The 23,132-nt window shown below is 61.0% G+C and overlaps 1 protein-coding gene and 1 pseudogene across 5 annotated transcripts in view; one reads left to right on the plus strand and one right to left on the minus strand.

Moving 5' to 3' along the window:
• LOC111948020 (uncharacterized) overlaps window positions 1-23,132 on the plus strand; it is a 30,259-nt gene that overhangs the window by 3,275 nt on the left and 3,852 nt on the right. The gene's annotated exons all lie outside the window — the stretch shown is intronic.
• LOC105358740 (serine/threonine-protein kinase pim-3 pseudogene) lies at window positions 147-1,638 on the minus strand (annotated as a pseudogene). The gene has a single exon (XR_013658360.1). The product of XR_013658360.1 is annotated as a serine/threonine-protein kinase pim-3 pseudogene (transcript).

Consider the following 23,132-nt stretch of genomic DNA (forward strand, 5'->3'; position numbering starts at 1 on the left):
ATGTACACACCAATGTATTTTTTTTTTAATTTTTCAATCTTTAAAAACCGAGATTGTGTGATGTATCCAATAATTAGAAAAATATCTCTTCAAATAGTCATGTTGGGACAAAACCCATGAGCAAAAAAGAAAGCGAATATGCAACGTTGAGGTTCCAGTTTGACTTTTATTCGAACAAGGCAAAAAAAAAAACTGTACAGTAGGCATCAGGGAACAAGCTCTATTGAGTTATCATGGAACTGGCATCTATACAACATGAGCAGTTAGCCATTTTGTTCAACATCCTACATCCTACTCCGTTTTTGGGAGCTCTCCCTGACCCGGACGATGAGCTCCGCTCTGCGAGACCTCTGAGTGGCAACGAGCCTCGGTAAGTCCTGTCTCTGCGGCGATACTCCCCTGACGACTGGGAAGTCGGTCGAAGGACGGCAATCTCCTCCAGATTGATTCGAAGCCCTCGGAGCAGAGCGTCGCCATCGCCGGACGAAGCTGCTTTTCGTTTCCCACGGACGAGACGGACCCTCGACGGGTCGGCGTGTCGACATCGTGGGCTCGGGCCGCCAGAGCAGAGCCGGGCTCCGATTGCTGGAGATCCCCTCGCGTGGGCTTCGGGGCTCCAGCCGTGGCGTCGCCTTCGTGCGCCTCCGAGCCTCGCTTCAGCATCCAAGGGTGGGCCAGTATGTCTTTCAGCATCGGTCTCTCTTCGGGCGTCCTGCTCAAACACCATTTTATCAGGGCCACGCAGTCCTCAGAGAGGTCTTTTTCGAATCTAAGCTCGCCCAGTAGGAGCTCCCTGTCGTTTCCAAATGGTATGTCCCCGTGCACCATGTCGTACAAAAGAATCCCCAACGACCAAACCTCAGATGGAAGAGCTTTGTAGCATCCTTGTGTGAGCCGTTCGGGGGGCCCATATGCCGCAGTCCCGTGGAACATGTCGTACACTTTGTCGGGTTCAAGAAATTCGGCGGAGCCAAAGTCGATGAGTTTCAGCTCGAGCGTCGTCAGGTCCACCAGCAGGTTTTCGTCTTTTACGTCCATGTGCACAACACCGCGGCTGTGACAGTGGAGCAAGGCCTGGATGACCTGACCTAAAAATTCTCTGGCCGTGTCCTCGCGCAGACGCTTACTGATCGTGATGTATTCGTACAGATCTTGCGTGTTCTCTGGCTTCTCCGTGACTATCACCCAATTATACGGGGTCTTGTAAAAGTCCAGCATGCGGATGATCCCAGGAAACGGAGGGTCTTTGGAGACCATTTCCAAGGCGACAGCTTCGAATGGCTTACTGGTCCCATCAACCTCGCAGCATCTCGTACGCGAGAGCGGGATAATCTTCAGGGCCACGGAAATCCCGTCGCTTCGCCTCTTTCCCAGAAACACTTTGCCGAAGCCCCCCTTGCCCAGGCAAAAGCTGGTCTTCCAGTACTTTTCCATGGCAGAAGGATTGATTTTTCTCTCTCTCGAACTGTCGCGCTCTTCACGGAGCAACTTCCCTCCAGTCTTTGTTAAACTCGCGTAAGGTTACTATGACCTGTCTTGGTTTGCACGGAACAAGTTTTAAAGGGCCTGTGATCCAAATCTTCTGGTCTAGTTTCCGTTTCCGGTCCGCCGCACTCCCGTCAGACTTCAGCGAGGCAGAGTCAGACAGAGAGGGAGAAGGAGGACACTGGAAGAAAAAGAGGAAACGTTAGAAGGTGGGGCCTTCATTCTGAAGGAGGAGGAGGCTGATTGTAAGCCCCCCCACACCCGCTGCAGGGAAAGAGGGAGGGGCAAAGAGGACAGTGAGGTCCAACCACAGAGATTAAGACTCAGTGCAGCGTGGCAGATTTCTACCAAGGGCCCGTGCAAAGCCAGTTGTCACGCTGCAAAGAGCAACACAGAGGAGGGCAATCTTTCCTTTGCATACTCCCCTCTTTTTCCACTTTGCAGAATCTCACAAGGCTTCGTGTTGCTGAACCTGGATCGCACAGCTTAGAGCTCAGGACCACGTAAGTGAGTTCATACTTTAAATCCTAATTGATCAACGGTTGGCTTTTCTCTTTTTTTTTTTTCTTTTACAAAACAGTCGCCCTTTTCGAGCACAGCTTATCGTACCTCGAAGAGACAAGAGTCTAAAGCTGCCTTTGTCCGGGGTGAATGAGGGAATGAGCGAGCAGGCGACGCCCTTCTCTCGGACCCCGTCCGAACAGCCCGGGCACATCCAGAGGCAACATGGTTTCTCGACGAGTCCTGCAAAACAGGCGCACGTGGAACAGATGAACCCGCGGAGGGACGGGCAGCTGCTGAAGTGAGGCTCCGTCAGGTACCAGTGTGGGTCATTCACGAAACAGGTCTCGCACACCCTGGCTTCGCAAGGACATCGGAGCTTGACGCCGGCTCTGCTCCTTTGCTTGCTGCCTTTGACCAAGGTCACCAGACACGACAGGCACTTTGCGCACCCCGACCGCTTGTCGACCCTCGCTCTGCCGACCTTGGACGCTCCGCCGACGTAGCTGATCGTGGAAACTCTCCTGTATAGATTCGTAGACTTGAGAGCGGCCTCCACTGAGGCCTTCTGACGCTTTCTTTTACACTCCATCAACAGTTCGACGGGTACCCTCCCTGCAAAGGCGTCGTGAGGGCCCTCTCGAGGAGCTTCCCCCTCTCCTCGCGACATCGTCGACATAACACCCGTGGCCCCCTCCGCCGTCCGAGGAAGCTCAGTCCACGATGGAAGCGAAGCGGGAGCTGTGCTGCTCCCTGTACAGGGCCTTGGCGCTAGACCCCGTGCCAGTGATCGGCGGCGTGCTGTACGCCCCCGGAACTGAAGGCGTGAGCCTGAGGTCTCTCGGAGAGGGCACGACCAACTGCTCCCACCACAGGTTCAACTTTAGGCATGCAGTGGACGCGTTGCTGCGACATGGCACGAAAGAAGGGCCCTGCACTTGCGCGCAACGGATTAGCGCGTCCGCGGAACAGCGCTACAGAGGGGGGGACGGCGCAGATGTTCCGAACCCCGAACGCCGCCGACGGTGCGCCACCAAACCGGGCGGGCAGGGCTCCTCCCGCGAAATCGCCAGAGCCCAGTCCCAAGTCCTGTGGGCGTACGAAATGGAGCCGGTGGCAGCGGCGTACAGGTGGCTGATGTGCAACCGGAGCGCGAGATACCCCAAATGCTGCGACTCTGTGTTGGTCTACCAGGTAGACCGTTCCAGGACCCTGCCTCCGGGACTGTACGTGTACAAATCACGCCCATCCCACTTCGGATGCACCGCAGAGAGACCCCTCTGTGTGGTGGACCAGTTTAATTTTCGTGTCCAGAGACGGGGACCGGTTTCGGTGGAGGAAGAGCCGCATTGCTTCGAGAGTGCGCTGCCCAAGGAGATAACCCTGGAGCTCTTCCCGGGCCGCGACAACTTCAGCGCCCTGTACGTGATAGGGCGCGCCATCACGGCACCCACGCCCGAATACGGAAACAGGCTTTTCGGAGAAGCCCTGGCGCTCGACCTGGTGTCTCCGGAGTCATGCGAGAAAGCCGTCGCCTGCAAGCACCACCTGATCGGCATGAGAACGGAGCAAGCCTGCGTGATAGACCTCCGCTGGAACTCCTTCGACGTGATGAGCGCTTGCATGAAGGCGGTTCCGAAGATCAGGGGAATGCAGGCGGTGGTCTGGTCCAACCACGTGCCCGACCCTGTGAAGATCGAGTCCGATGTGCTGGCCTGGCTCTTCGGGTACGTCACCGCGCTGCCCGCGGCCGTCCGCAGCGTAGACTACAAAAACGAGAGTCTCGGCGTGCGCTACATCATCGTAGACGTGGATGGTTTTTCGGGGACTCTGCCCGAGCCACCCGAGGGTGAAGCCTCCTGCTTCGCGCACACGTACTTCGAGGGAGATGTCGGGCTCGCCGCGGCGGCCATCGGTGAGCTCCCAGAGGCCTCGAGCAGGATGGGCTCCCCGCGGGCAGGATCTCCCGCTTTCTGGTACGAGCTGCCGGCATCCCTGGGCACCCTGAAGCCCACGCCTTTCAGCAGCGGCTCCAGGTCTCGCCGTGTGTGTGAGCCGCAAGGCTTTCGGGACCAGTTCAGGACCTGGGCTCTCGGGAAGACGGACGGGGCTTGCTGCCTCGCCATAGCCGTGCAACACACCCTGTACTACCACGCGAGAGACAGAGAGTACAGACTGATGGTAACGCACACAGTGTTGGACGGCGACACCTCGCTGAACATTTACAAACTGTGACGCCGAGTCAAGATGACAGGGGGGCGCTCGTGATGCTTACATGGCGGGCGTCACGTGAGGGATATTAACAGACTTTTCAGACTTTTCTTCGAAGCGCGAAGCGATCCAGTGAAAAGGACGAGGCAAAGTTATAAAAACGCAGTGAAAAAAAAAAAACTAACCGCGTCTGTGACAAATCATAATCATTATCATCATCATCATCATCATCTGAGTCCTTTCCTCTGTCTCTCACCCCTGCCCAACCATTCCTCTGTGTTATGTTTTTTTTGTCAGTTGCGCAGCTGAGCCCATGGATCCAAAGGACGGCGTCTCCAAGTGGCTGGTGGCAGCCGCAGCACTGCACGCAGGTGCTCTGGAACTCCACGTTGACCGAGACTGCTTCGACTGCGTCGAAGAGGCCATCTGTTACCTCTGCAATCGGGCTACGTGGGAGATTCCACCGGGGGAGCGGGACCGCCTCGCAGCAGAGCGCAGAGATTACTTCTACCACCCGCAAGACCTAAGGGGCTCGATCGGACTAAGTTCGTTTTTCGTCTCAGGCCAGTGCAAATATTGTCAGCTGTGCAGAGGGGTGAAAATACGTTTCGAACCATCGTTGTGTCGCCACGTGCTGGAGGTGGAAGATCGCTGCGATAACCGCGCACCGCAAGAAGTGGGGCTGAACCTGCGGCGGTTGGAACACTTGGCCACCCTCCACACTCCGTACTTCGTAATGCTCTTCGTCAGCCTGGCCAAAAGGAGGCGCTACACGTTTTACAGATCCCCCGGCGAGTTGAGGGACGTCGCCAGGCACCTACTTCTAGCGCTAGGTCCCGACGCATCCCGGCGCTCGCCTCACGACCCAGAAGAGGAGCTTCACCTTCATGCCAGCATCCTCAAGCTCTGGTGGAGATATCAGGACAAGCAGAGCACCAGGCTAGGCGTTTCGATTCCCTACTACTTCAACCTGGGCTCGGAGCTGGAGAGCTGGTCGTGGACCCCGTCGACCGACCGCTTCGAGCTGAGGATGCCCGAACCCCTCTACGGCTTCGTGAGGAACCATTGCCTGTTTCACGAGCTGAGGGCCGCGCCCGGACCCGAAATGACGAGCCAAAGGACACAGAGTAAGCCGCTGGTGAGGGTGCGCGAGGTGCGCACCTCGCTCCACGGGGACGTCTCCGTCGTCCTGAGTGTGTTGGTTTCCAACAAACACCTGGAGCAAACCTTGCACGAAGCCGCGAGGGCTTACGAGAACCAATGCAGAGCGAGGCGGATGGTCAGGCTGAAAGACGAAGGACAGGTCTTTTCGCCGGGGGTCGGGCAGCACTACCCGCAGCTCGATTGCATCGCGCTGGAGCAAGCGGGAGGAGCGCCGTCGACTGTCATGCACGTGGTGACAACGTCGGGGGCCGGGTGGCTGCCGCTCCACAGCTGGCTGAGGGAGACCCGAGGAAAGCAGGTCCGCGACGTCGTGGTCCGCAGAGCGCTGGTCTGCGTGTTGGACTCCCTGAGAGACCTCCGCTCCACCGATCGCCATCCTTGCAGAGTTCTGTACCAGAACGCAAAGGATGACGACTCTCACAGCCGCACCTCCAAGCTCTCATGCGCCTTCGTCATCCACCGACACACAGGGGAGACAATGTCGCTGCTCCCCTTAGTTTCCATGCCCGGGCTTTACAGGGCCTCTGCGCTGACCGACGACGAAGACAGTTTTCGTGCCGCGTGCTCCAACTTGGCGCTGAGCGTGCTGCGCGCCGGAGCGCTCCCGGACGATGGCTCGACAACGGAGGCCGCCATCTCTGAGTTTTGCAGGACGGGCATGGCGGACGCTCACCTCTGGTCCACGGTGCTGGATTGCCTCGGGAGACCGCCGCGGTCCGAAGAGACGGGGCGCTGGCCGCGGGCCACGTGGCTGGGGCCCGGGTCCAGGGATCGCAGCTCTTTGAGAGAGCGGTTCGACTGGTTGACGCGGTGCGACGGGGCCGCAGCGGCGCCCGGGCTCGCCTGCATGATAGAGGTCCTGAAGGAGGACGAGTTGTCCTCGCTGGGGCCAGCGAGGAGGACACTGGAGCGCTGTAAGACCCTGGCGGAAATTCTGTCTTGCCAGGCTTCGGGACGCGCCCGTGCCACCAGTCCAGCCCGAACCAAGACCGGCAGGAGGAAGCGCAAGAGTAACACGCTGAGCAATCCGCACGTCACAAAAAGCATGACGATGGATCCCTGTCAGCCGCTTTTTCCAGAGGCATCCCAGTCCGCGAGCCAGCGGACGCTGGAAGAATGCTGCGGCCTGGAGCACATTATGAAGATGAGCAGCGATCTGACAAGGGAACTGGCTCTCTCTCGCGGGTCGTCGAGCGAACCTTCGAGCAAGCCGCGGACCGTGACCTACCTAGACGCGGACGTGAACCCCGTGAACGAGGGCCTCCTCTCTGCGGAATGGGAGAGATTGACAGACTGTGACAGAGGCTGCCACAGTTCGCCCAGTGCCAAGGTCGAAAAGCGGGACGCCCTCGCCGAGCTGCAGGACTTCGGACTTTGCGACGAGGACGAGGCGAGCTCCCTTCGCTCGACCGGCTCCCTCCACACGGCAGGCTCCCTCCACACGGCAGGCTCCCTGGACTGCATTGTGACAGACAACACTACGAATCTCTTCTTCGCCAGAACTGACATCGACAATTTCCAGAGCAGCGACATGGTGTACAGAGTCTTACAAGAGTCCTTTTACCCCGAGCAGAGCACGAGTGCGGACACGACTCTAACCCTTCTTCGCCTAAAATCGGAGGACCCCTTGCCAGAGACGACCCGGTGCGACGGAGAAGAGGCGCTCGTCGCTTCGGGAGGACTCAACCCCTCGGGAAGCGCAGATAGGCAGTCGCTTCAGGGCCCCATCCGAATGGAGGACAGTCGCGGCGAGGAGGACAGTCTCAGCTCGGCCAAACGCGAGCGGGTGCAGAAGGCTAATTGCATGAGATGGAGGTCCAGAGGGCTCTCGCGGCGGGAGAGGCAACTGTCAGACTGCGCCCGCTTTCACCCCGTCACTTACCTGGTTTCGAGGGACATAACCGATTTGATCAGCAACCTCACCGTGAAACGTCACTCAGAGGAGGACTGCGTCAGCAGGCCGTGCCACGGACTCAACAAGCCGGAGCGATGGGATGCGTGGGGCCCGGGCGCAAAGGACAAGCAAATGCAGCGGGGGCCAGCTGTATTGGACCTGGTACACGGATCAATCACTTGCCAAAGGTTTCTGTGGAGGATGGGCAGAGAGTACTCGCACAGGGACGGGGATATGACGAGACGGGGGCACGCCCGGTGCACGAAGCTCTCATGGCCCACAGGGTTTGCCTACGTGCCGGCGGTGGAGCGCACCGTGCTCAACTGCGAGCTCTCGGAGCAGTGGTACTTCACCGTGGACCTCTCTGCTCCGCCGGACCGGGGTTTCAGGCTCACGGAGATTCTCGTGGACAGTTTGCCGAGCTTGTGCAAGGAGGACACGCCACATCTCCTTCGAGTGCTCGGGAAAAAGACCAACTACCTGGGTGCCGTGTGCACCGTCCAGGACGTCCAGGGCTTGATCATACACAGGATTCACATGGCCTACGAGTCTCTGGTGAATCTGCTGGACATGCACACGCGCCTGCAAGTCCACTCCTTTGCTGCACGCACCTTCGCCCTACACTGCGTGACCAAAGACACGGAGGAAATGGCGCTCGGGGTGTTTGTGGGCGAGAGCCCCGGGTCTGTGAACCTCGGGTGCTCCAAGGGGTCGCTCGTGTCGTGGTTCTACGACGACAAGGTACTGCTGGCCTACCACGTGCTACAGTGCCTCCTCAGAGTTCAGATCCTTTCCCTGAGGGTTCTCGGCTTCACCATGAAGCGCATACAGCCGGCTCGCATTTGGAGGGTCAAGACGGGATTTAGGGTCGACCTGCTGGCGTGCCTTGTCGACACGCTGTACGTCTGGGACGGGAACGGGCCCGCATGGGGTGCTTTGGAAGGTCTGGCCGCCGTGTGGGAAACCCTCTCCCAGCTAAACCTGCGACAATACGTGCCCGACGCGGCAGCTGACAAGCTGAAGCGGGCGTACATCGCCGTTTTCGGAGCGTGCCCGCACTCAGCCTACGGCTCTCCGATGTGCTCAAAGGGCGGCCGCAGTAAGGAGCGCAGCTGCGTGTCGTGGCTCCAGGCCGGGGATATGAGAAACTACTTCAGAGAGTGGACTTTGCCCGAGGACGAGGAGCTCATCCACCAAGTGTACGGGCTGTGCGGCTTTTCCGAAAGAGCCACGGGACCGCGAAGCCCGCTGGAGGACGTGCTGGGTAGAGACGGACGATACGAAATGCTTTCTCTGCCCACGGAACAAGGCTTCGAGGTGCAACCCTACGGCCCGTTTGTCGTACGGATACAAAATCAAGTCATCAAGTGGAATCGGGTGATTGTGGTCGAGCCCGCTGTCGCCGGGCCCGTGACCCTCGCTCAGCTCAACCCGTTGGAGAGGTACGACCTGGTCACCAGAGCGCTCGCCGCCGCCTTTGCCAATCAGAACGAAGAACTCGACGGGGAAGGAGTGGCTGGAGACGGGTGGACCTCGAGAGGGTCTGAGCACACGCACGGTGACGGGGCGGGGGAAAGCTCTCTAGGGCTCCCTCAGCGGGAAGAGGACACTCAAAGCAGCATGTACTATTAGGTTTCATCCACTTCAATTTGCTTCAATTTGTAGCGCACGCACCGTCTCTCACTCGGCAACGGGGCAGTGTACCGAATGTTCCTTCTGACTGTGTAGTGACCCGTGTCGCTTCTACCGAGAGCAGTCGCCATGTACCATTTTTGCAGTTTACTTTATCTCGCATGAAGCAAAGAAACTCACCCTCTGACTGCATTGCGGTTGTGTTCATGTACTTGTGTTCATGTACAGTATTTCCAGTGTATTCCTTTTTCACAAAATAAAGAATTCAGTCGTGCACCACAGAATTTGGTATGTCTTTGATTTTTATTTCCATCACCTCATCGAAACAACAAGGAAAAATAAAAAAAAAACATCTGACAGAAAACAGCATAGCTCAGCATCGTAACACTTTGGGTTTCAAGGGCTCGTAATGGTTTCGGGTCCACACGATGTGAGCGCAAGCCCTATCGTAGATCGGGTACGACGTCTCCGTGAGGAGTCCCAAGCGTTTGCCGTGAGCTTCTAGCATGTATTTTACCTCCTGTACACTGAGCCACCTCTTCTCCTCAGACAAGAGTCGCTTCAGCTCAGAGACGTTTTTGGGTCCGTTGACTGTCAGGTACGTCTCTCTGACGTCTGCCCTTTCCGCGTTGAGAAACACAAACTCGGCCGTCCTCGTCACCAGGGACGCGCGGGTTTCCCCTCTGGCCGTGTCATTGAACAGGAGCTGGGCTACGCTGTGGAATCCGCAGTAACCGTCCGAAGGAACCTCGATCACATCGAGGTCGTGTAGCCTCGCGCAGGCGCGGAGCGAGCCCGCTCTGTGATTCGGTCCACTCTCGAACAGAAGTTCGATTGGAGTCGTGTGCGGCGGCAGGCCCCTCAGCTGCCACGATGATCCGTCGCATTCCAGAAAGCCCTGCACCCACGAGTTCCCGTGATGGCTGTTGCAAATGTGAAAGAAGGTCCCCTGCGAGCAGACCGTGACGTTGCGCCCGAACAAACCTGCCGCTATGGAGACGACGGGCAGAAACTGTTCCGGCGCTGCGTACAAGTCGCCGCACAGGGCCTTTATGTCTTTGCAGGGCCCTAGGCCTGAGGTAGAATTTCTATCGATGATTTTCGAGGCCAAGTGTACAACAACCGCGAGGGCTTCCACCGTCAGGGCAGCCGAGTCCGACTCTCGGCGTCCGTACGCGCCGACGAACATCAGCCAGAGCGCTTCCGCCAGGGTTTTGCACGGGCGCGACGCCGAGCTGCATACGGCAGGTTCTGAGCTCGGCACGGCGTCCCTGCGCGTCTTGGCGAAAGTCGTATTCCACACGTTCGTCAGGCAAGGCTTTCTCAGACTCGGAACCGAGCTCACCCCAACAAAGCCCGGCCATTCGTTCGCGTCCGCGGTTTCGCTGGGAAAAACCTTTTGGTGCGCAAAGCCGAGACTATCTGGAGAGTCCACCACCAGCAGCGTTTCCAGCGTCGACCGAGGGCAGTCACGCTGCGCGAGTGCCGCGCTCGGAACGTCTTGATCTCCGGAGGCGACCGGGGGGTCTCGAGGGGCGCTCTCAGAGCAGGTCGCTACTCGTTCCGTCCCGTCTGCAGTGCCTGGATGGCGAGCGGTCGAATCGACGTACTGGTTCCCTGGTTCCACCTCGTTTTCCCAGCAATCTGGGTCGCTCTGAACAGACATGCTCTCCAGGTCGCGCGTCGCGCAACTGAGGATAGAACCCCAGTCGTCGTCGCTCTCGCTCAGAGACAGGAGGCAGCCGTGCCAGGGGTCTGAGGCTCGAGCGTCGAGGCTCGCTGGAGGAGCCGCGACGGGCCGCTCGTCGCCGCGATCTAAGGCGCCTCTCATACTGCTGCGAATCCCGTGGGCAATGTCGCCCAGGTAGGCGTAAGGCGGGTCGTTCGGAGACGACTCCGCGTTGCCTAGGCGGGCAGCGAACCACGAGTCGCGTGCCTCGATCGCGCTCTTCACCGTACAGGGAACGACGTTTAGGGCCATGAAGAAAGGCAGCTGAGCCGTGAGCTCGGGCACGTACAGCTGTGCCGCGCGCAGCACGGTTCGAGCATCGAGCAATCCCTCAAACACGATCAGCATGGCTCTCACGATGCTGCGGTCGTTGTACCCGTGGACAGAGTAGCGGCAAGACGGGTCTGGGCCGACGTCGTCCTCTCCCCAGTCTCCTGTCGTGGCGCGTCGGTCGATCTTCAGTTCCATGGCCGCACGCAAGTGCCTGTCTGCGTCCGTTCCTCCCGGGTTGCGAGCCAGAACCTCGAGAGCGCTGGGACGAGAGTGCAGAGCGTTACCGTACACCAGCACGTACCACGCCGCAAAGTACAACAGACCCGCCACGGTGACTCTCACCGCGGACCGGCCGTCCGCCTCTACTCCTCGCCGACCCCGCTCTACTCCTCCAAGGTGACGAGGCGCAGAGAGTCTCAACCCGCTGGCCGCGAACGATAGCGCCAGGGTGGAATTCACAAGCGCGTCGGGTAAGCTTTCCCCTTCGGCCGCGAAGCACGGCAAAACGCCTCTCGCCAAAGCCTCTTGCATCGCCTCCTTTTCGCTCTCACTCGTCAACCCTGCGCGCGTCAAGAGGTCCAGGGGGCCCTCGAAATAACGTTCGTAATGCTCGCGCTCCACAGCGACCCACCCTCCGGAGGCGGTGGGCAGAGGCGAGTCTGGTCGCACGAGGTCCTTCACCCGTCGCCATCCTCGCGCCAACGTTTCTAGCGCGTAAGCGGGACTCGGAGACGCGGGCAGAGCCAGGGCCTTGAACAGCTTGTGGCAGGACCTTGTGGGGTTGACAAACACAGGCCAGAACAAGCTGGCGTCAGCCCTGAGCGAGCTGGGTCGAGGCACTTTTAGGCTCAGACGGTCGAGAGCGCACGGCGACACTTTGGGAAAGTGAAGCGCTATGGCGGCCGCTATCGCTTCGGGATCCTGAGCCCGGGCCTCGGTGTGACTGGGGATCTCCGCCAGGGCGACCGGGGTCCCGGAACCCGAGCGACGGAATGTCCTCGGTGCAGGGAGCTCGTACAGCACTTCTCCGGCGGGGGGGACCCGCATGTCCCGCTCCTCGAGGCGATCCCTCGGGTCGAGCCCAGGAGAGACGAAGCCAGTGTTCAGCGCTGCCGTCTCAAACAGTCTGGGGTCCGGCGACACGCTCGTCGTCAGGATGCCTTGTCCCCGGGCGTCCTGATCGTCGAGGAGCATGGGGAGATGATCGTTTGCGTACAGCACCACGATCTTTTCCAAATCCAGCGAGCCGTTTCGCTCGTAGGTTTGAAACGCGACGCAGTGCGCGGCCACCGAAAAAGCCCAAGCGTACATCGCAGCAGCCCCTCCGTGCTGGCGCGTCTCGCAAGCCGGCAAATCCTCTTCTCCTTCCCCGTTCCCTCCTTCTTCTCCTCGTCTGGGGATTTCTCCTTCTCCTCCACCCCCATCTTCTGATTCTGCAAAGTTTTCCGATACGCAGCAGGCGCCCGAAAGGTCCGTCGCAGGGAACGCGGCTTGCTTCTCGAGCGGAAGGAGGGAATGAACGACCCAGCACAGTTGAATCACGGCCTCGTTGCGGACCAGCCAGTCGCGTTCCCGAGAAGCCTCGACCGCAGCGCACTCCATGAGAAATGCGCAATGGGTAAAAATCACCCGACGGCACTCGGAGCACGACAGCTCCAGCATGGAGCTTTCGCAGCGCCGCACCGCCTGCACAGCGGACCAAGGGGTGTATCCGCAGAGCCTCATCTCCCTCACAATGGCCCGAGCCACGACGCCAAGGTCCTTCGCCTCCCCCGGCTTGCAACAAGGACAAGTCGGGTGGCCCACGAACCTCATCTCACTGTCTGGCGAGCGCGGGACCTCGCGAGCGTCGTAGAACTCCTGAGCCCAGCCCGGTTTCAGTTCGTTGCAGGTGCCACAGTTCCGTTTGCGCATAACGAGCCAGTCAGATCTCAAGATCTTGTGAAGAACCGGCGCGAAAGCCACATCGACGAAAAAGGGCCCGAACATCTCGATCCCGACGGTTGCGTGTTCGCCCCGCCTGAGCCACTTGCTGGCGAGGTGCAGCAGGCCATCGTCATTTTTCTGCTCGAGCACAAATCGTTTCAGGTCGGGCAGGTGAGAGCAGACGTGAGCTGCGCTTCGCAACCGGCCGAGTGCCGCCGCACACTGGTCCACCTCTGACAGCCAGGTTCCGTATTCCGCCGCGTCTCTCAGGTGGACGCTGCCACGGATCGAGGCGAGGCAGTTCCGCACCGTGTAGTAATGCGCGGTCTCGTCCCCGTCCTCCGGGTCGATGCCGCGACCGTACCTTGTCTCGTGCGACAGCACGTAGGGGACCATTCGGCCGGACGAAGCCTCCTCGAAGGTGACCGGCCTGACCGAAATGGATGCCGAGACCCCATCAGATTCCTGGTGCACTGGCTTGTACACCAGGGCCCTGCGCAGGGAGCGCGCGGAGGAGCAATGCGGACAGGGGTCATTCCGGCCGTCAGGTTCAGCGTCGACACCGCCGACCGTCAAGTAATCGCAGTCGACGTCCATGGTAAGGGGGGTGGTCGAGTTGAGCCCGCTGCCGGCCGCGTTAAGTATCTCACCGTGTCCCGTCCCACCCCCATAGGCACACCTTCAGAACGCGAAGAAGGAGCCGGCGGCCTCAAGCCGGCGCCTCGATGCCTGGGCCTCCGTGAGCTCACCGCGTGCCTTGCTCAGGCTGAGCTCCAGAGAGCCTTCGTTCCTCACGACCTTTCTCAACTGAGAGATCAGTAGGGATCTCTCGTAAAGCAGGCTCTTGACGGAGATGTCGCCGATTCCGATTAGGCTCTCGAGAACCGCCAGGTCGCTCCTGATGTCAAAGTAGGCGTCGTTCAAGTGAAAATCCCAGCTCCACATTCCGGAGCCTGCCTCGTCAAGAAGCTCGCGCACGTCTTCCACGTGCCCTACGAGGACCCTGTCCCGACCTTCTGAGCTTCGAGGTCTGGCTCGGGAAAGTTCGACGTCCAGCATCCTGAGCGTCCGGGCGCAATCGTCCCCGACGCGCCTGGGCACCAGCAAAGACGCCTTGACAAGCAAGCGACCCACGTACGCTCTTGCCTCGCTCCACGGCTCGCCGTGGCTCACCCCGGGTCTGTCCCGCACGATTTCCACAAATTCCAGCGGCGTAACATCCCTGGAAATCTTTGCGCACATCCCCCTCCACACCTCCATGTATCTCACGTACAGGTCGGTGTAGCGCTCCAGGATCATCCGCAGCGCCTCGCCGTCCGTGTAGCAGGAGTTCAGCGCTTCGCACACGGTCGCCGCCGACGCAGACTCTCGACAGGACTCTCCCTGCCCGGACTCCCCACGCGTGCGATCGTGAGTCCTCCTCGCGGAAAGGCGGACCATTTCTCGGACCAGGTTGTTACGGCCCAGAGCAGCTTGAACCATGAAGTGCAGGCGTTCGTCGCCCGTGTCGACCCTCAGCTCGGGATACCTCTCCAGCACGGTTCTAAAGCCCAACATGAGCTCGGACACCGTTTTCGTGTAGCAGCCCAAGGTCCGTCTGTAGCTCTCGGCAGCGGACTTGCAGTGGGCGTCGTAGGCTTCGCACTTGAGGCACCGGGCAGGCCCTTGTGGTGGATCTCCCGGACCGAGGCCTCCGTCGCTCAGAGAGTCTTCGCGCCGGCGTCTTTCCCGTCTCACGGGTACCCAGGAAATGCTGTACTCGCGTTTGTCCGCGGGTTCGCCCTCAGGTTCGCCTTCGCTGCCTTGAGAGTGCACAGACATGCTCTCTTCGCTTTCGCTGCGCCTCAGGTTCACTAAGGACCTCTCGGATGGAGAGTCCAGATCGAGCGACTCGCCTTCTGTGTACATTTCTACGTCGTCTTGTGGGAACCTTCCGGCTCTGCGCTCGCCGCGCTCCCCTCCGCTCGTCTCACGCTCCCTGCGTTCCACGCTCTCCCTCCGAGCCCTTTCCTCATACCTCCGAAACGCAGACTCCACAGCCTGGACCAGCGTTGCCTGCTGCGATCCGCTGGCATGTCCGGCGGCCCGGCTCCACGCGGAGCAGAAAGTCGCGGTCATGTCCATGGGGTAGAAGCCTTCGGGAGCAGCTCCCTCGAAGCCCGTTTGCCTCCGAAACGTTTGGGAGGGGGCCGTTCGGGGCCAATCGTCCGCATGTGTGATAAGTACATCTGCTACATCTACGCGTGCCTCTGCGCCGGCAAAGCGGAACTCTCGGACGACGAGCTGGCCTACCTGTTCGGGACACGGGGTCGAAACCTGCGAGCCCGCCTTCATCCGCAGTGGCTCGAAGGCTACCGTTTGAGGTGCCGCCACGCATACGAGCAGGAACGTCGGCGGCGCCTGCGCCAGAGCCCCCTGAGCTCCTCGTCGACGCTTTATGCGACGCGGCTGGGTGACGGTGCGCTGATCACCGCCGACGAGGATGGAAGACTGCTGAGCATCCAGCGATTCGCGGAGCCCCGTCCTCCCAGGAGGCTGCGGCCCGCAGACAGCGCATTCGCCGTGTTCAGGGAGACCCTGTCTGTGTTCTCGGACGTGGCCTTCAGGGCGCTCGCAGGCGGTGGGGCCGAGCCCGCTTTGGTGATCTCGAAGCGCTCAGAGATCGAATCGGGCGGCTCTTCCCACTGGTGGCCAGAAACGAGCGTGGGCTACGAGGTCGAGGAGAGGGACGTGAGCGGAGCCGAGGTCGTCCCGGGTATCATCTACGCTTCAGATGGCCTGTCGCTCTACCAGGTGGTGTCTTCTTGGAAGGCTCGCGTTTGCCTCGTCTTCTCGCCCGACTGCCGCGAGGAGGTTGTCCGCACGCTCTGCGCCCTTGCCTTGGGCGACTGCGGGCTGGGGACGCGGTTCGCCCTGCGGTGCGTGCTACCCGGAGAAGGCGACCGCGCGTTCGACCTGAGGGAACTGGAGCCTAAAGATCCTTGGTTCCCGGGGCCCGCGCTAGGCCCCGGCGCCAGCGGGAGGCAGGGATTTCTACGGGAACTGGACGGAACGGCGGAAAGTCGCCACGGCGCATTCTCCGGCCTTGCGGCTCTGAGGGAGGTGATCTCCACGCCACTGGCGTTCTCGGTGCTCGCCGAGAACGACCACGTCGCCGTGCTGAGGCACCTTCTCAGGGATGCTCTGGTGATCGTGCCCAAGTCGAGTCCGAACGCCAGAAGGGGCACGGGCCGCCAGGACACTGCAGGTGTGAGCAGAGGCGGGAAGACGACAGCACGGGAAACCCGGGAGGCCGAAAGCAAAAGCGAGAGCAGATTGAGGACGAGGACAGCTGCGGAAGGCCCGAGCGGACGGCTCACCGAATGGTTTCCCAGCGGGCACTCTGTGCTGGAGATCGAGACAGGCGCGCCAGGGGCGCCCCGCCTGCTGATATCCTCGCCGAAGGTCGTCCGAGGGAACTCTAGATCACCGTCTGCAAGCAGGACGCCCACGTTGCGTGTCTACAGGACCCCTCGGTACAGCGGTGTCATGCCGCAGGGCTTCAGGTCAGAGGCGTACCTCTTCGATCGGGCCGTGTGTCTGATCCCCGGGGGCATGGACGTGATCGCTCCTCCTCAGCTCGACGGCGCGAGCTGCGCGGCAGTGCTGTACGCGCTGGAAGTCTTCGCGAGGCTGGCGGGCCCAGACGTACCGACGAGCCTATGGTTCTCGGGGCCCTTGGAGTGGACAGAGGCGCGGGCACTGGTCCTTTCTTACCTACGCATGGAAAACGCGGGCTTCGAACGAGGTTCCAGGGAAAGCAGCATTCGCTTCGAGGCGAGCGACTGCTCCATTCTGTCGAAGCTCAGGCAGATCGTGTCAGAGCACGTACCTGGCACCTGTCCTCGCCTAGCGAGTCTTGGGCCGTCCGAGTCGCCCGAGCGCCCGATGCACGAGGATTTGGAGGGGGACCTGGCTCTGCTGCGGGGCACCCCGAGCAGGGCGCCGCTCTCGGACGCCAGGGGCATCAAAGAGGCAGATCCGCCGGCCCGCGTGGATTCTCCGTCGATCTGCGAGAGGACCACGGGCCACATCGTCCTTTTCGGGAGGGGGCTCGGGCCGAGCTCTCGTTTCAAGTGGGTCACGATAGGCATACGCACGCTGGGGCCCGCCGACTTGAACATACTGAGGGTCTGCGGGGTGTTTCACTCGAGACGCGGCCGTCACAGGGCCCTCCTGAAGATTCCCGACACGCAGGGCGTGCGCCCGGGCTCCCGCGCATCAGGTGGCGCCCGTTGCACGAGGCTCACCGAGGACTTGCGCGAGATCGCCGCCTCCTCGACTATCCCGCCGCCCGACTGCTACTTTCAGCTGAATTACGCCCCGGAGACAGGGAGGGAACGTATCTGGAGCCGCTCCGGCCACGAACTGGAGCGCTTCCCGCTCACAGCAGACGCCGCGTCCAGCCTGGAACGGGCCGTGCGCAGCGATCAGGCCAGGGGTTACGAGGAGCGCAGGCTGTCGCGCATTTTCAGATCTTCCCGCCGGACGGCCGGGCGTTGCGAGCTGGAGCTGGCCGTAGACGAGCCTTTCGCTCGAGGCCCGTGTGGAGGAGAGCCCCCACACACGCGTTCGTGGCTCAGGTCGCCGGCGGCGGACCGACAGTGCCACAGCGCCATCGGGGACGGAGAGTTCTTCCCCACGGTCGAGGTGGCGAGGGCCGAGAAGGAGTCGAGCGGGAGCGTCTCGGAGGACGCCCTCTCCCATCCCCTGCGTGAATACAACCTGAACCTGGCGGCGAACGCGCGCCCTAAGCGCTTCGCGCTGGACAGGGCCGACAGGTGCCCCGGAGAGTGCGGCTCTGCGTACGAAGCCTGCCTGGATGAGGCTGTGATGCTGGGCCACTGCGCGAGAGTCCTGGCGACGAGGGGGGCAGAGAAGGACTTTGACGTGAGCGCCTGCCTGACTCGCTTCTACAGAGCCGTGCACCCTTGCGTGCCAGAGATGAGCCGGGGTGACGTGATGCTCGACTACGAGTTCGTCCTGCACGGACGGGGCCTTCTGCCCCCGGCGCACGCTCTCCTGGGCCACCTGGCCGAGAGCTGCAGACTGACCTGCCACCCGGCCTGCAAGCTGTTCACGCTGAGCAGGCACAGGGGTGCGTCTGCCTGGACCAGGGGAACGGACGCAGAGGTCCGCCACTCGCGCAGCCTCAGGGTCAACACAATCGGAGCCTTCCTCTGCTCCCGGGACCACAGGCTGGCTCCGCTCCTGGCCAGGTGCTGCGAGCCCAGACCCCTGAGCGCTTCCGAGCTCTGCCCCGGGAGCGAGCTGCTGCCTCGGGGGGATGAGGAAGACCTCCTCCTGAGGGCGTACTCTGAGACGCTGGGACCCGCGCTGGTGTTCGAGAGGGTCGAGACCTTCCCGGGCAGAGTTTCGACGAGCCTGGGGGACTGGAGCTTTCTTAGGCTGGCGAGCGAAGGGGCCTCGAGACCCGAGTCGACGGCGTCCGCCAGACGCCCCGGCATGTCCGTGATAGACGGGCACACGGTGGCGTTCGCTTCTGAGTCTCCCCTGTTCTACCTGAGGGGCAAAGGCCCATTGGTTCAGAGGCTGGAGTCCGTGGCCGTGGTCGCGGAGAACTGTTCGCTGTTCCGGACCGACGCGCTGACGAACGAAGACCCCGCGTGGCCTGCTCCCGAGCCGCTCGAGGCCAGGGCACGCATCAAGTGCCTGGACAAAGCGTCCGCCATCGACAAGATGTTCATGCGTCGGGGGCGCAGGGATCCGTTGGAGGGCTACGCCACGAGCGAGAGCTCCTGGGAAAGACTGAAGGACGCTCTGTGGACTTTTGCCAAAGTCCCGGCCGAGACCTCGCGCCCGAGCGACTGGGAGCGAGACTACCCGGTGTCCCGGAGCTCCAGGTCCGCGGGCCCGGAGGGCGCAGGGGTCGAGATCGTCAGATGGCTCTGCGGGGCTCCGCCGGAGGAGTTCACGCACCACGGCCGCCCCGGCGAGGGCCTCGGGCGTGTGGAGATGGCAGACGGGCACGCCAGGGCCCTGAACCCAAGAGAGTGGAGAGGGTTCGACGTGCTGCGATCGCGCGTTTTGACGTGCCCCTCGGAAAGAAGGTGGACCAGAGGCCTCTGCGTCGTCACGAATAGAGGCACCAGTCGGTTTCAGCGCGAATCTCGCATGCCCATCTCCAGCCTGATCGAAATAGCGGAGCCCGGAAGGTGGTACGCGAAGCCGGTTCCCGAGGACGACGGCCGCGAGCCGGAGGCCGACGGCGAAGAGGAACTCGAGAGCTGGAGCTTTCGGGCCGAGGTGAGCTCGGCCGGAGAGTTCGCCGACTCGCTCGCGAGAGCCATGCTCTCGGGGAACACTCACGCAGAGCTGGAGATCAGATGCTCGAGACGCGGTCTGTACGGTTACCTGCAGCGCGCGGTGGCTTGGTTCGCGGGAGCCACGGGCCCCTTCAGGAGTCGCGCCGTAACTGTGTACACCCCGGAGGCAGACTCGCAGACTTTCGCCTGTCGCTGGACCCACGCGCTGCCGAGGGACTTGGACGTGCTGAGGAGCAGAAGGACGGGGTACCTGGTGTCACGTCCGGACGGCCCGCGGGAGGACGATGCTATCGCGCTTCTGGTCGAAAGGTCCAAAGGGGTCATACCGGTGAGACACTCTGGCAACTTGGTGCTGCATTCCGAGCCCAGGACCCTAAGGGCCGCAGCGATACGGGGCGATCCCGGCCTGCACGTGCTCGTCAGCGCACCCGAGGACGCCGAACCATCGGAGGAGCAGCAGGAGACTCTGCGAATGCGCAACAAAGATTCGCTCATGGCCTTCTGCGAAATGAACGGAGTGCCTGGGGGGATACGAGGCCCCGAGACCTGGAAGGACCCCTCGCCGTGGTCAAAGAGACAGCCAGGATCGTTTTGCTCAAAGGTGGCCGAGCTGAAGTTCAGGTGGGAGTCGGGAACCGAAGCGCCGCTTGAAGCGCCAGCTCGAGGACCTTGCGAATGGCTTCCCCGTCTACGTTCGAGCCCTCCGAGATGGCAGAGGAGCCCAGACGGTCGACTCGTGCTCAAGCGAGACAGGTTTTGGCATTCGGTGGACACAAAGGCGTCGCTCGTCGAGATGAGGCGCCGAGCTGCCTCCCTGACGCTCAATGCAGAGGCGGGAAATGCACAGGTGCAGACCGAGAGAGCTGAAAACGATGAAGACGAACGGGTAGAAGAGGAGGAGGATGAAGAAGAAGAAGAAGAAGACCAAGATCTAGAAGGGGTAGCTGTGGATGAAGGAGAAGAAGGAGACCCTGCGGTACCAACGCCCGCGCCCCTGAGAGTAAAGTGCGACTTTCGAGAGAGAGGCCTTTCGAGTATCCTCACGTTGAACTCTCGACTGGAAATCGAATTGGTTCCAGACGTCCCTGCCGTGGAGGGCCACGTTTTTTTCGCACCCGCTCCCAACCCGGCCTGGAAAAGGCATTTCGATCTGACGGAAAGAGGCAAGCTCGTACGCTATTACAGACCCTGTTCGTTTTCACCCCTGACGTATCACGTTCACACCGTTTTGACGTTCGGCTGCGGCCTCAGGCCAGTGTTTGAGCACGGATCGGCAGACCCGGCGGGGGATAAGATCTTGGACCTGGTCCTTTGCGCTCTGGCGCTGGACAACGTGCTATCGACGGACGCGCCCCCGGGACGGTTCGGTGTCACGCTGGTGGTGCGCGGAGGCAGAGGGGAGATGCTGAAGCGCGCCCGAGAGCTCTCCCGTTGCGTGATCGTGACGAAGGCAGGGGCCTACGAGTTCGAAGAACTGCCCAAGAGATTGGACCGCGAGTTGGCCGCATCGCCGTCCTCGTCGAGCTACGGGGCGCGACCCGTCTACGGCGAACCCAGGCGGTTCCTCTCAGAGAGCGGAGCGGCCACGTTCGCTCAACTAACAACCCTCTGGCCTCAGGCGGGGCTCAGGTCAGACGTGAAGCACCCGTCGTGTTCGGGGGACCCGCGATGGATAGGACTCATGGTTTGTCTGGCCGAGTGGCAAGGTCACCGGCTCGTCGCGAACGCGCTGGTTCCGGGCGCCCTGGAAGCCCTGATGGCTCCAGAGATGAAGCGAGAGCCGTGACGGCTCGGAGGTCCGTGGCCGAGCTGTACGACAGAGCCTGTGCGGCGCGCCTGCTGGGCCACGTGGACGCAACGCTGCTAGAATTCGCGAGGACTTTCTCCGAGCCCCGCACGGCCGCCTCGACCCCAGCGGACCCGGGCGGAGAGCGAGTGAACGAGTTCACCCTGTGGCTCGCGGTGCGAGGCATAGAAGAAGGAGAAGCCATCGCCAGGCGGCCGGGCCAACCCCTCACGTTCTCCGAAGCCCTGGAGGTGTACGCGAGGCTGAGCAGGGAGTTCGGCACAATCTCGACCGAAGAGTCGTTGCTCGCGCTGGACTCTCTCAGGGACTTTTTCGCGTTGGTGCTGCGCTACCCAATGATTCCGAGGCTGGTCGCAGACACCAAGGAGTGCCCTGAGTGCTATTTCGAAACCGACATTACCCTGGACACTTGGGAAGAAACCAGGAGAATGTTTTCCTGCTGCCACTTCACGCTGAGGCACGAGGGCGCGGAGCCCCCCGTCGACCCGGACTCTGCCGCGTCGGCCGCGCTGGACTTGGGCAACAGCGAAGGCTTCGGGGAGGTGGCCGGGGCCAGGCCGAGCGGAGGCGCGTTTCCCGGGACGGAGCGGCCCGCGGAAGGTACGGGTGGTGGCCCGAGGTCCGTGAGGTTCCTCGAGCAGCTGGAGTCGATCAAGCGGCGGGACGAGATGGACAAACAGATAGCCCTAGGGAAAGAAGTGGTTCATCAGCTCCGATCGTACGTGCGCACGCTGGAGGAGCTGGAAGCCCCGAGGTACCTGAGCACCCATCCCGTGCGCTGGCTGCACCGCTTTTACGGTTCGCTGAACAGGAGCCGAGAAAGGGCCAGGCTCCTGGCGACGCGTTGCCCCGACCCGGCGAGGGAGGACTATCGCACGCGAGCGGGCCTCGAGGTGGAGCAGCTCAAGCTCTCTTTGGCCTCCGTTGCCTCAACGGGTACCAATGACAAACTGCTCTCATACGTGTGCATGGCCTCGCTGGACCCTGTCCGCAGATACACGGACAGGTACAACGGGACGGCCGAGAGGATCGTTCTGTTCAAGCACCTGGTGGCGTCGGGGCTGTCGGTGGAGACCTCGTGGAGCCTGGTGAGGAGCGTGTCTCGGGTAGCGAAGGTTCCGCTGATCGGAGCGACTTTGAGCGAGGGAGTGGACAGACAGCTAAAACACACGACAAGACCCACGCCCTATAACAGAAAGATCGCTTCTCTGGTCTGGCTGTTCGCTCACATCACATCGTACTGCACACTGCGCAAGCTTCCTCATGGATACGTGCTCATGGGAGACTCGCCCGAGGAACTGTCTCGGGACGGGATCTACGTGTTTGATGACGACCACGTTGGATTCAGGCTGTCTGCGAGAGGACAAAGAGGATCGGACTCGGCCCAACCCGTGGCCTCAGCCCACGTGCCCTTCGAGCGCATCGCGGAACTGCTTGCGATGCGAGATCGCGTTTGTGAGATTTTTCGCCGATAGGCTGGCGAGGGCCAACCCAGAAAGCTCGTACGACGCTTTGGTGCGATTCGGACACGCGCCGTTGACCGCCCTGGTCAACCTCCAGTGGAAGAGGGAGGCGCTGCAGAAGCTCAAATCGGATCGTGCTCTGCGATTCTTAGAGCTGCCTCTGGAGAGCGCGGCCCTACGGGAGCAGGACGCGTCCGGCCACGTGGAGACGAGAGAGGCGAAACGCGCGAGGCGCAAAGGGGTGGAATGGAAGAGACCTCTGTGCTCCAAGCGAAAGAAAGGGAGGAAACTGAAAGAGAAGAGATATGGGGATGTCTAAGGCCCTCCTGTGTCTTTGTGCTGCTGTGGAACGTGTGCGAGTTGCTGGTTCTATGTTTGTTGTTTTGTTTTGTTTTTTGTTTCGTTGTCTTTCGTTTCATCGTTTCTTTGTATCATTGGGGTGACATGGTTGGGAAAATAAAGCCGATACACCAAACCTGAATTTGAACAAGCACTGTTTTGTTTTTTTTTCCGTTCTTTTCTTAAGGGGGGATGAAGGGGTAGAAAAGATGGCAAGGCATACAAACCAACACATCAGACACATTTTCGTTGGAGATTTTATTGAAGGTAGCGTAGGTACAACACAGCAGAGAAACAACAGCCACGAGGTACAATGTTCAGCGTGAGATGCGAAGACATCGGACGAAAGGTAGCATGTCGTCATCCCACGCGGATTTGTCTG

This window comes from Oryzias latipes, chromosome 10 (genome assembly GCF_053564925.1).
Source record: "Oryzias latipes strain Hd-rR chromosome 10, Olatipes_Hd-rR_3.1".
NCBI classification, from domain to species: Eukaryota; Metazoa; Chordata; class Actinopteri; order Beloniformes; family Adrianichthyidae; genus Oryzias; species Oryzias latipes.